Below are 12,243 nucleotides of genomic sequence, written 5' to 3' on the forward strand. Positions count from 1 at the left end.
AGGGTGAGAATTTAGGAGCTGCAATGGACAACAAAGCATTGGGAAAAGCCTCGTTTTTAGCCAAGGTTGTAAGTAAAACCTTGAAACTGTGGTAAACTCTGTTATTAATTACCACCCTTGACTTTTAGAGATACATTTTTCTATCAGCCCCTGCCTGTGCTGGTATTTAGATCAAAGGTGATTATTTGTATCACTCTGGACTGTGCAAATAGCAATTAGCAGTATTGTTGCTATAAGTATAAGCTCACCCTGCACTGTACCATTTAGTTGCAACAAAATTTTTGTCAGTCAGTATTTATCTGAGATGGCTTCTTGGGGCAACTGAGAACACACTTCTAGAAGATCCTCACCACAGTGACCTTAAAGCAGGCACATATCAGACCATTTCATCTCAGTAACTCTTTATCCTTCCTTCTTTAATAACAGAAGGAAAAAGAGGCTTAACTGAATGGTTGGCCAAGCTCCCCAGTGGTGTCAGGTCACTCTGCAAGTCTGTCACAATAATTTTGGTAGGATTGTTTCTGTGCTGTGGTATGTGCTGCCTTTTAAAACCCCATCAAATATAATGAAACACTAAGCAGGAGTATTATCTAGAGATTATCACAACCTATTAATATCTCCTCTGGCTAAATCTCAGTTGTTTTGTCCTCATGCAGTTACTATTTGTCCATCCAGCTCAGATGACAATATAAACTAATTCAGGATTTTTGTTTCCGTAGTTGTGTTTCTCTAACAAACTCATTGGCTCATTTCCACTCACAGATCCTGTTTCTATGCCAGGATTTGCTATCACAGGTGTCTGACCTGATAAGGAGCCTTCTCCCAGAAGAGGAATTGAAGCCATCAATTAGAATTAAACCAGTGAGCTTTTCTGAAAAGAACCCCAAGCATAAAGCATAACTGGTGTTCCAAAATTATTGTGCTGCAGAAAACCTGACTGCATGACAGGTGTGGAACCAGCAGAAATGGCACTTGTGCATGAGCTCTCCATACCTGTCTTACAAAAATACATAGTGCCTAGTAGATTTAACAGGAGCACTTTCAAGAGCAAGAACAGCAGAAAATGGGTATGCAAGAGCAAAGTATTTAATTTAATAAATTAATTTTAAAACCACCCCATCACTTTTATAAACATATCTAATATAGAGAGCTACTTAAATTGAAAATACTGGCTCTTTTAATGCCTGAGGATTCAAACACAATAGGAAGGACTGAAAGAACCCGTGTGCAGTGCAATAGAAACATAAACACAGAAAAAGTATCAACACTGAATAGACTTGGACTTAAGGGAAATCAGAATGAATAATTTATTGGCTTGCAAAAATTAGTACAGTGATACAAACTTCTCTGGTCCAGCACTCTGGCTAGTTCTAAGTACTGTGAAATTTCTAATTCTGAATGTAAATAAACATTAACAAAATTATGAATATATATATATGTATATATTTAATGGTGTCTTCTTAGTAGGTAGAATAGGATGAAAGTCTCACTGTTGCAGTAAAATAGAATCAGCAATAAATATCACATCCAGTTTTGAATTAGAAATCTCTACAAGAAATTCTAAGACTGGTCTAATAGTAAAATCTCAAAATTATCTTGGTGTTATGGAATGAAAATAAATGACAGTATGTCAGTAGCTGAGTAGAAGCAACTTCCATTCCACCTACATAATTGCATTTAAAAGGATTTTTTTTCTTCTCACAGTGCTAAAAAGGCCTTTTTCAGTTGAAAAGTATTCTCAACTGAGGTTGTGCAACAGCTCAAATGAAATTTGAATAATGAGTCAGTTGCTGTACTTTACCTCCTAAAATGGAATAGAAGATCATTCTGGACATAAGAACATTTGTTTCAACAGAACTTGTTGTTAGTTGATACAGTATTAGGTATTTGTTAGTTGATACAGAAAACAGTTCTGCTTTCTCTGCCATGTACTCCTTTTTATTTTGCCAATGAGAGCAATGCCTTGAAAGAACAATGACTGTTCTTAAAGTACATTTCATGGCTGCAAACAAAACCCAACTAAGTAACTTTGAGAAGCATAAGGGACTTAGGTAGTACACTCCACCTTATCTCAAAATTAGTGCCCTTTACTGAAATTACTGTAATTGCCCTTGCTGCAATGTCAAATGGATTTGCTCCTGCTGTTATGGAAGTTCTTCTGAGCAGAAGGACTGAATCTTTGTTAGAAATATATTTCACCATCAAAGTCACCATTTATAATATTTTGCTTCTTCTGAAATGATCTGAACTCTTCACATAAAAGGAATTGTCCCACATCCATTGTTCCCAAAACAAATGACCTTGGGGAAATATTTTTATATATCTTAATTAGTTGACCTACATCATAGGAACCAGAGCATAGTTGTTAATGGAGAGGTAAATTAATTAAATTACCTACAGAAAAGAATAATATGAATAGAGGACTAAAAGTCACACAGGAGTTGTTTCTCATCTCAGCTGTACATCTACAATGAAAAGATGCATCTCTGAACCCAAATCTGAGCTACCTTTAGACAATGTGGATGCTACAGACTGGTCCATACTGTGGGCCAAAATTACAGACCACATAGCTGTGTACATATTTTGTCAACATTTGTGAACTACCCATCAGGCCCCCATCATGATTTTGATTTTAATCTTGCAGCTGCACTGTTGCTCTTTGGTGATAAAGATATATTTAGCTCTGTGATATCTCAGTATTGAGTAATCAATTAGCTAAGAGCAGGTGAATAATTTATACTCAAAAATAGTGTAATTGCTAAGAGTTATTAACATTAGATTGTATTATATCAGATTATAGTAGGTTGGTAGTAAATTGAGTTCCATAGAAACTACTATACACACATGCTTATTAAATATCTGATGTAACTGAGACACTGCTGGCTAACAGGTTGCTCCGACACTGTGCAGACTTTCATGTAATTACTTTGTTTGCTTGAGGTCTGAGTATTTACATGCAGGCCACAGAATTAACTTAATTACTCATTTCAGCACTCTTCTTTAGAAATATTACCCAGTCAAAAGAAAGTGTGGTGATTTCCTAGGGCCAGGCAGATCTAGTTCAGCAGCAAACCATGTTGCATAAAGGATTTAAAGTGAGGACAGAGGAGGAAGACATAATTCTTCACTACACTTGCTGCAGGATGGATTTGATCTACTGAACTGAAGCCAGTATGGGTACTTAAGTTTACCAGCCAACAAAGGAAGCTCACCACTTTTTAAATGTAGAAATATAAATATATGCATATATGCATAAAAGTAAAGGTAATTAATATACTAATACTGACATTTACTCTCAAACTTGTTTCTATCTAGTAATGATTAGAACATACCCTATGAATATATATCAGTCATATATATATATCTCAGTGAGATATATATATATGTGTATCTGTCACAGCTGATATTCAAAAGATAAGGCCTCTGTAATGAAGCACTTCAGATTTTGCATGTCCTACACGTGTGGGAAATTCATGGTGTTTTTTGTGTCCTGGCAGTGATTTCTTCCTGCCTGCTTTTTTCTTAAAAATTGAAAATAGAGCAGGTAAAAATTCTCTAGATATGTAAGAGTTTCTGACTTGTGAAAAAAAAAAAGCAGCTTTTTTCTATGCCCACCTTGACTTTTAAGACAGCAACTACTTTTAGATTACATGCTGCATAGTTTTTCCGTTCCTTTGTAGACATAATACAACAATATCCAAATACCAGTTGACCTCATTGAGCAAGAGATCTGATAAGGGCTGACAACACTGTGGATTTTCCCACACAGGGTGGTAAAGCACTTTTTCAATAACAGTAAAAGTTACAGCGGTAAAACCCCTAAACTTTCAGACAGACAAGACCAGCAATATAAAACCCAGATATAGGCTAAAGGAAACTTAACAGACACTGTTTATACTGAGAATTCATGTTGACTGCTAGAGCTCAGGCTCTAAGCAAACCTAAACCTAAACCTAAACCACGCCCACAGATTCTCTCCAAAATTCTCTGTAGTCTCAGGTAGGTATCCTTGCTGGTGGGTGTCTTGGTGGGACAGAGGATTTAGGCACATGTGGCTCTGCTCCCTACAGATTCCTACACCACCCCAATCTCTTACTGCAGACCACCTCTGATAGTGTTCTGATTTACATGTCTCATGCCTGTGGCACTCACTCGTCCCCTGCCTGTCCTTGTCCTCTGTGCCATACAGAGACATTTTCCATTGGGATGCAAAAGCTTAACACAAAACCATTGTTTACTCCATGCAAATGGAAACACAAATTCTATTCTGAAGAGCTAACTTCTTCAGCAGGAGAAGAGTATCACTGGCTTTGATTCTCATGGCAGATCTGCCTTTGATACCTTTGTTCTGCAAGACTTTGTAAGGCCCCTTAGGTACAATGAAGAATTAGTTTTATTAGTAAAATTAATAATAATTTATCTTACAGACAGGCCTGAGTTTGTGTTGGAGAGGGCTGATCAGGGAAGTTCATGTTGTATTTGGAAATGAGAGGATAGGTTTAATGATGATGCCTCATCCTTTGAGGGTCAGTATTTCAAGCACTGAAACAGGCTGCCCAGGAAAGTGGTAGAGTCACCATCCCTGAAGTTATTTAAAAGTTGTGTAGATGTGGCACCTGGGGACAAGGTTTTGGTGGTGGCCTTAGCAGTGCTAGGGTAACAGCTGGATTTGATGATCTTAAGGTCCTTTCCAGCTGAAATGATTCAAGAGTTCCATTATTTCAGTCTGAGATATGACCTTAAGGAAACTCCATCCTGCAAAATCTGCTTCTTCCTGTAACATGACACAGCATTGTGCCAGACTTACAATCTATAGTCCTCCAGCCCAAACTCTAGTGTGTCTTGGGTCCTGCTTTTAAACATCCTCGAGAATCAGTATTGTTTGTGGCCTGGGAGAAATAAACTCAGGTGTTAGTTACGTGACAGTGGCAGTGGAACAGGGAGAGAAAATTCTGGTAAGATCAAGTGGAGTTTACGAGAGTAGCTGGAACACATATTATGTTTTAGTTAATCTCTTCTTGGCACATTTACATCAGTCAGTAAATTGTGAACTGCCACGGTGAGGACAAGCATCCCTTTTTTGTGTGTCACACTTCCTCAGCCTCAGTAATCTGGGTCAGAGGGGTAGGCAAGGATCCTGCCATCTGCAGCTACCACACTCCACCCAGCAGGGACTGAGAATCACAGCTCTCAGCAGCATCCACATCCATTTAATAAGCTATACTTTGGGCAACCCTGTTTGCCCCACCCCGAAGCACTGCTTGCAGAATTTAATGATAAACTTAGAGAAAGATGGAGAGACACTCTTGGAAGATATTCCAAACCTAGAAAGAAACTTCAGATAGCGGTGGGATAGACTCCAGCTGGAGAATGTGTTCAGTGGTCCACTTTACTCAGTAGGGAACTCAGGGGGAAATTCTCACAATTGCAGATTGCATTAAACTGGAAGGGTATTTCTCAGCGTTTGGGTTTCTCACTTTTTTTTCTCTAAGTGGCTGCTAATGGGGAATGTCCAATATAATACAATGGGACAGAGAGATTTCTAGGCTCACCCATGACAACCATTCCTGTCCTTCTCTCCCCAGAAGAACAGGAAACTTGGTTTCTCAGCCTCAGTGGCTGTTGCAGGTCTTACACAAGCCTTGCCTACGTGGGAAATGCCTTGTTTGCCACTCCAGTGTTTGCAGTTAGAGCTGGGGCTGGGCACAGCCCCTCTGCAGCACTGCCTGGCAGAGGTAAGAGCACTGCAACCAGGCATGGCTGTTACAGAGGCTGGAGCTCTTGGTGTCCTCTGCCCACACAGGAAGCCTGGCCTGACCCACTACTGGAGGAGCCAGCGCAGACAAATAGGCACTTTTACCAAGAAGAGCACACTCAGGGCCACATTGTTTAGCTCTAATGCAGGTCAGGTTCCAGGAAGGCAAGACTGTCCGTGCTAGTTTGTCCAACACTGCTATTAACCAGGGAACAGTATTTGAAGACAGGTTTGTAATAAATAGAAATGCAAGTAAAGCGTCAGTGTCTTCCAACTAGAGGCTACAGAGAAAGATCAGCAACAGTGTATTGAATAATCTGCATATACACAGAAACTTTGCAGTCTACAGAGGAGCTGCTGGACAGACAAGTCATGCTATGTAAAACAGAATTTCTTTCTAGACTCATACAAAGAAAGAACGTTCCTGCTGGATGAAAAAATCCACATGAATTTTCAGAAGTGAATACAGAATTCTAAACATGATTACATCTCAAATCTTCCAAACCTAGTTATTAAATTCCCAGTTAACGAGCAGCTTGTTAAACACAGGAAGTAAAGTCAGCAGTGATTTATTGCACAGTGCAATTGATAAATCACTGCTCTATTCAATCACTTACTACATGGGACTGAGTGATCTCCCATCTGCTCTGTCCTGTCTGCTGCTGTCCTGCAAACCATGCAATTATTTAGATCAGCTCAGTGTGGGTGCAAGTCACTGACATCTGATTAGGCAACTTGATGTGCTCTTTGTGCTGTTGTAAATAACAGTGTGAAGTGCTCAGCACTCCTCCATGAGCTAATTGACGGCACAGGAGCTTCATGTTTTTAACAACAGAGTTTAAAAACAGATTCCATTGAAACTGGTGTGAACGTGCAAAGGGAAAGCTTTGGCAGCTGTCTGGAGAATTTTACACTCTGAGAGGTGTGATTGCTCCCGGTTGGTTTAGTGGTTTCCCAGCCTGGAGACTCTTTACAGCAGAACAGCAGATAAAAGAGAAAGCAGAGAAAGCAGCACCCCCTGAACTGAGGTGGTATAAAATCACACCAGCTCTTCTCCTTCCCCATCCATCAGCTTGGCACTGATACAGAGCTAATTTCCTCTGCTCCTTGGCTTGTGCCTGTGTTACCTGGGATTTCAAGGTATCCTTCATGCAAATACATAAAGGCCAAGGACTGTCAACCTTCCATGTCAGAGGAAAGTCAGGTTTTTATGGAGAGGTGAACAAGATACAGTTAGGGGAGAAACAAACGTATAAAACTTCAAGTCCACATGTGATTCTTCAGAGAAGATGCACCCAGTCTTAAGCCAACACAGAGCTGCCTTTCTTTGCATGTGGTCTGTAAACCCTGAGTTGGATCGATGGTGCAAGGGAGCAGAACTTTATTCCTGTCCTGGATAGGCAGAGGAAGAGGAGGGAGAGCGCTGCCCATTGACTAAGTGCTTGCAGAAATTTTCAGTGCTTTGCAAGTGGAACACACACATTTCTGAGACGTGGGACAAGACAGGAGATACTTCTGATCTTAATCACCCCCTGTGCCTAAACCAAACTAATCACCCAGGATGTGCATGTGGCCAGCTGCATTCCAGGAGCCTGCCCAGAGCCAACAGCAGAAGAACTGCACAGAAAACAAGTTGAGGAATTCCTGGAATTTCTGAAGAGCATTAAAATAACCTTAGTATCCAATTGCAAGCAGGTATGAAAGATAATAGCAGAAGTGACTGCTTAATGCTCTTTGATATTCGATTAAGTGCAAATTTTGTACGAAAACATATTGAGAGTGCTTTTTGCAGCTTTTCTCTACCCCCCAGACTCTTTGGGAGCAAGGACACAAGGACTTCAAGAACTTCAGGAAGCCTCCAGAACACTCAGTCACTACTGCATTGTAACAATAAGAATTTTTTTTTCTCCTGTTCATAATAATTTTCCCCGTTCCCAGAAATATTTGGAACTCTACTAGGAATACATCTCCCCTTGCTATTCTACACAGATTTCTATCAGCAGCCAGATCTCCCTACATGGCAGCATACACTTCACTTCAAAGATCTTCCCAACCCTTTAGGCTGTAATTAGACTTGTAAGTGCTGGAGCCAATCTGCCCAACAGGGAAACTTCTCTGAAAACAAAGATTTTTTAAAAGTTGAAAGAGATTATGGCATACAAGAAATGCCTTGTGGCTTCTTGAAATTTCTCCTGCTGCCTGAACTTTCATTAAGTCTGGTGAAAGAAAACAGCTCCCTGTGCCTATTGATAAAGTCAAGAAAATGTAGATTCCCTGAGTTCTCCTCTACCAGTTGGAAGTTTTCATGAGCCTGGAAATTAGACTGGAAAGACATGCTGTTGGGCTTCTACTGTAACACTCACCAAAATCACCTTCTTACAATTGTAACATAAGTCTTATATGACACTATTTTATGAAATTTGTTATATATTCCATTTACACACTGAATGGAGACCTTTGCAATGTATCTTACTTATGCTGTGTACAGAGGGGAAATCATTGTCCAGTTTGGAAAAGACTTTGGTAAGACCTCTTTATGGCCTTTCAAAATATAAAGGGGGCTTATAAGAGAGAGACATTTACCAAAGTCTGTAGTGACAGCACAAGGGGCAATGGTTTTAAACTGGCTGAAGGCAGATTTAGATTAGATACCAGGGAGAAATTCTTTACTGTGAGGGTGTTGAGGCACTGGAACAGGTTGCCCAGAGAAGCTGAGGATTACTCATCCCTGAAAGTGTTCAAGGCCAGGCTGGATGGGGCTCTAAACAACCTGATCTACGGAAAGGTTCCCTGGCCATAGTAGAGGAGTTGTACTACAAGGTTTTTGGGTCCACTCCAACCCACACTATTCTATGATTCTAATATTTATCTCTGTCTCCTGCAGAAGCTCTGCGTCTTTGGCCAATAGCTAATGAAATCAGAAAACTTAGTTCTCTCCTGCCATTCAGGACTCTGATGATTACAATAAGCGCTTGGACACCAAAGCTTTTAGTAGCATTCCCTCAGCTACTAGTATTTTTGACATCAGTCCACACCTAAATTTAGCAATTCCCAGACCTAATGTCAGCACAATTTTGCTATTGCTGATTTAGAATAGGGCTCTGACACAATATTCTCATTCTGAGAATAGCTTCTAATTCTTTACCCAGGGCAGAAGTGCTGTCCTGCTCTACCCATACAACCTCATGATTTAGTGATACACTTACTCTCATGTTCAGAGTGAAGCATAGACTGATTCATGGAGGTCCCCACTCCTTGTTAGATCAATAACACCAACTCAGACAATAAGATACACTGAACCTAAAGAACTCTTAGGTTTAAATAATATCCAAATATACAACTGAAACCTGCCATTTAAAGGCACAAACACCTTCAGGCACACAGGCTGCACACTCTGGCATGCAAATATGCAAAATGATAGCTGGCTGCTGGTGTGCAGAAGTGATCCTGGATAATCCACAGGTTTCCTCAGTATGCAAAGCAAATTTTATGTGCATGTTGAGAGGACAAGCAATGAGTCTGGACTGCGTACATGCCTGAAGACTATTTTGCATGTGTACAGAAGTGCTCCACCTATATTTGATAGCTGAGACCATGCCTTATTCTTAAACTTGACTCTCTTTCATTAAAGTCACAAAAATGATAACTCAGAGACCAAACCCTGGAAGTGGTCATTCATGAAGTTAATTCTATCTGAATATAAATGTAGGAGAGGTTACCATCTCATGAGAATTTAATTCAGAAAGCAGAGATTATGCTGCTTATGTGACATGGCTCACCTGAGCATAAAACCACCAATGCCTGGCAATTTTCACCTTATTATTCAGCAGTAATAGACCTAAATGAAGATGAAACATGAATAACACTGTAACTCTTGCTACTGCACACCAACCACTTCAAGATACACATTGCTGTGCTTGTAAGTGATTTTTGTCAAGACCATACTGACCATTCACTGAGAACACCAAAACCACATGCAAGATTTGGGGGGTCATCTCATGAAAAGAGTGAAACTGTGGTCAGAAAGCCCTGGAACAGATGTCATACTTCCGTGTTTTCAAAATGAAACACTAACACTGCCCAACAGCCTCCCAGCCCTTGTTGTGAGGTGGACCAGAAAAATGCTGGGTTTATCAGATCCAAAGCAAATCAACCAGAAAAATATTCCATATTTACAGGAAATTCAGTTTCCCATCTGATGGGGATTGCAAATATCAGCTTTTTGGATGGAGTTTCTTGATCAGTTTATCCACAACAATAAAGGAACAACTACACATCTTTGCATGCTCCCAGTCATTCCATCCTGCCCCCTTCCTCACATTTGACAGTGAGTATACACCAGCATGCACACTCAGGTAAACTGGTGAGCAAGAGGAGTCGACCCAACTCAAAACCAACCCCACAAAAAAGAAAAAAATGTCATACCAGCTGCTCAACTGCCAGCCCTAAAAGGGGTACGAAGGGATTACATGAGGGAGGTGCGGGGAGAGAGAGCAAAAGGTGCACCAGCAGCCCTAAATTATCTTAGACTGGTTGCAAAACCATTTTCAGAATAGACCTATGAATTTCCAGCCACAAATGCACATCACAGACCACCCAAACAAATAATTTCCCCACAATAACATTTGCCCAGAAATTGAATAATATCCCAGTGAAGTAGTCAATGCGTGTAAGATACTAAGGAATGTAGTAGTTAGAACTCCATGGATTTGGCCAGTTTACTACAGGAACAGGCTGCCTACAGCCATTTGTGCAAATGAACTAGAAAGGGTTGCCTTGCTTGAAGTTTGGTCAAAAATGCCCAGCTCTGTAATACTTTCTGAAAAGATGCTGGTTTGGCTTATCAAACAGAATTGTACTTCTGGATTTTTAGATTCTCTTTCCATTGATTGAATATCTCCTCTCATGAATCTTGGGCCTGGACTATACTGGGCTGCACTGTACAACACAAGAGGTGCTGTTGGATCATGCCAGTCCATCCTGCTGGGGTGGGTCTGTGGGATGAAGACAGAAGCAGTTGGGCCAGGAGCACCTGGCACAACCCCTCTGAGAGCACTGTGTGGCTCCTTGTAGACTCAAAGGCTCAGAAGCATTAAATGCAGATCTTTGATCCCAACCTCATTGTGCAAATACTTCTTTGGTAAGTAGGCTTCTGTGCTACGAAGTATTTTATGGAATTTAGCTCTGACCTTCCTCTTCCACTGGACAAGAAGAGCTAAAACATGTTGCTCACACAGAAGGAAGGAATGAGAGCACAGCAGATTAACACAAATCTGCAGGAAATACAAATCATTCTACAAAACAGTAACATCTAGATATTTCTCCATGTTCTGTTGAATCTTATCAACTCTTTATTTACTCTGAAATAGGGCCTGATGTTTCTACGTGGATGTGAGGCCTATTTGATTCCATACAGGAATCAAATGGAAGGGAAGTTTTGGGAAGGGAAGTTTTGGGAAGGGAAGTTTTGGGAAGGGAAGGGAAGTTTTGGGAAGGGAAGGGAAGTTTTGGGAAGTTTTGGGAAGTTTTGGGAAGGGAAGGGAAGGGAAGGGAAGGGAAGGGAAGGGAAGGGAAGGGAAGGGAAGGGAAGGGAAGGGAAGGCTGAAGACATACAGAGATAAATTTTCCTACTGTAATTTCAAATCAGAAGCAGGATGAAGTGTGATGACTTCAGTGACATCAATTGGAGAAAATCCAGATCAATCAAGATGGGACATTACTGAGGACAAAGAAAAGGTTGTTGACCTTTGAGCAGATGTCACTTTTCAGGAAAAAAGCAGACACAACTGTAAGACAACTCAGTTTCTTTGCAGTGCTGATTAAAAACAGTCATTTTTGTTCAATAATTGAAATACCCCTGACTTTGTTTTCTATGTAGCCAGTTCTTCAAATCTTGTAATTATGTCTGAATGATGTTTCCATGTAAACACACCTTAACTTTTAAAGTTATCTCCTGATTTTGAGAATGTGACTCACTGAAGCTATATTTTTCTGGGAGCTGCATTATTCAGACACAGATAATGCAGAAATTACTCGTAAAAGTACGAAAGAAGAATAATGTATGAAAAAAAACCCACCACATTTGTGAAGTAGGGAAGGAATCAATATCTATCATTTTGGTAAGAAAAATAAATGATCCTTTCTTTATAAGGTTATTTCTATTGGTATTTAAACACTGCTCAGATAACATGTCAAATTTCCACAATGACCTACAAACTTTTCCTTCTAAGGTGAAATGAAGCTTGCACAGAATTATATTTCATCTTACTGAAGAAAAAAACAGACAAAGAGGAATCTGGTAAGGCTACCATAAAGTATGTAGTCATACTAAGGCACACAACAGGAGAAAGGAGAGATCAAGTGAAAAACTCCTTAGGCCTTGAAGCTTCCCAAGCAAAACCTGTATTGCAAAACAACACATCCTTCCATAGGATCATCAGCTGCTCAGGTTTTACCTTTGCTCTACTTTTGCTGGGTGACCTTGATGA

At 40.2% G+C, this 12,243-nt stretch overlaps 1 protein-coding gene across 1 annotated transcript in view; it reads right to left on the reverse strand.

Moving 5' to 3' along the window:
- MCF2L2 (MCF.2 cell line derived transforming sequence-like 2) overlaps positions 1–12,243 on the reverse strand; it is a 129,936-nt gene that overhangs the window by 41,867 nt on the left and 75,826 nt on the right. The window lies entirely within an intron of this gene.

This window comes from Cinclus cinclus, chromosome 10, assembly GCF_963662255.1.
Source record: "Cinclus cinclus chromosome 10, bCinCin1.1, whole genome shotgun sequence".
Classification (NCBI taxonomy): Eukaryota; Metazoa; Chordata; class Aves; order Passeriformes; family Cinclidae; genus Cinclus; species Cinclus cinclus.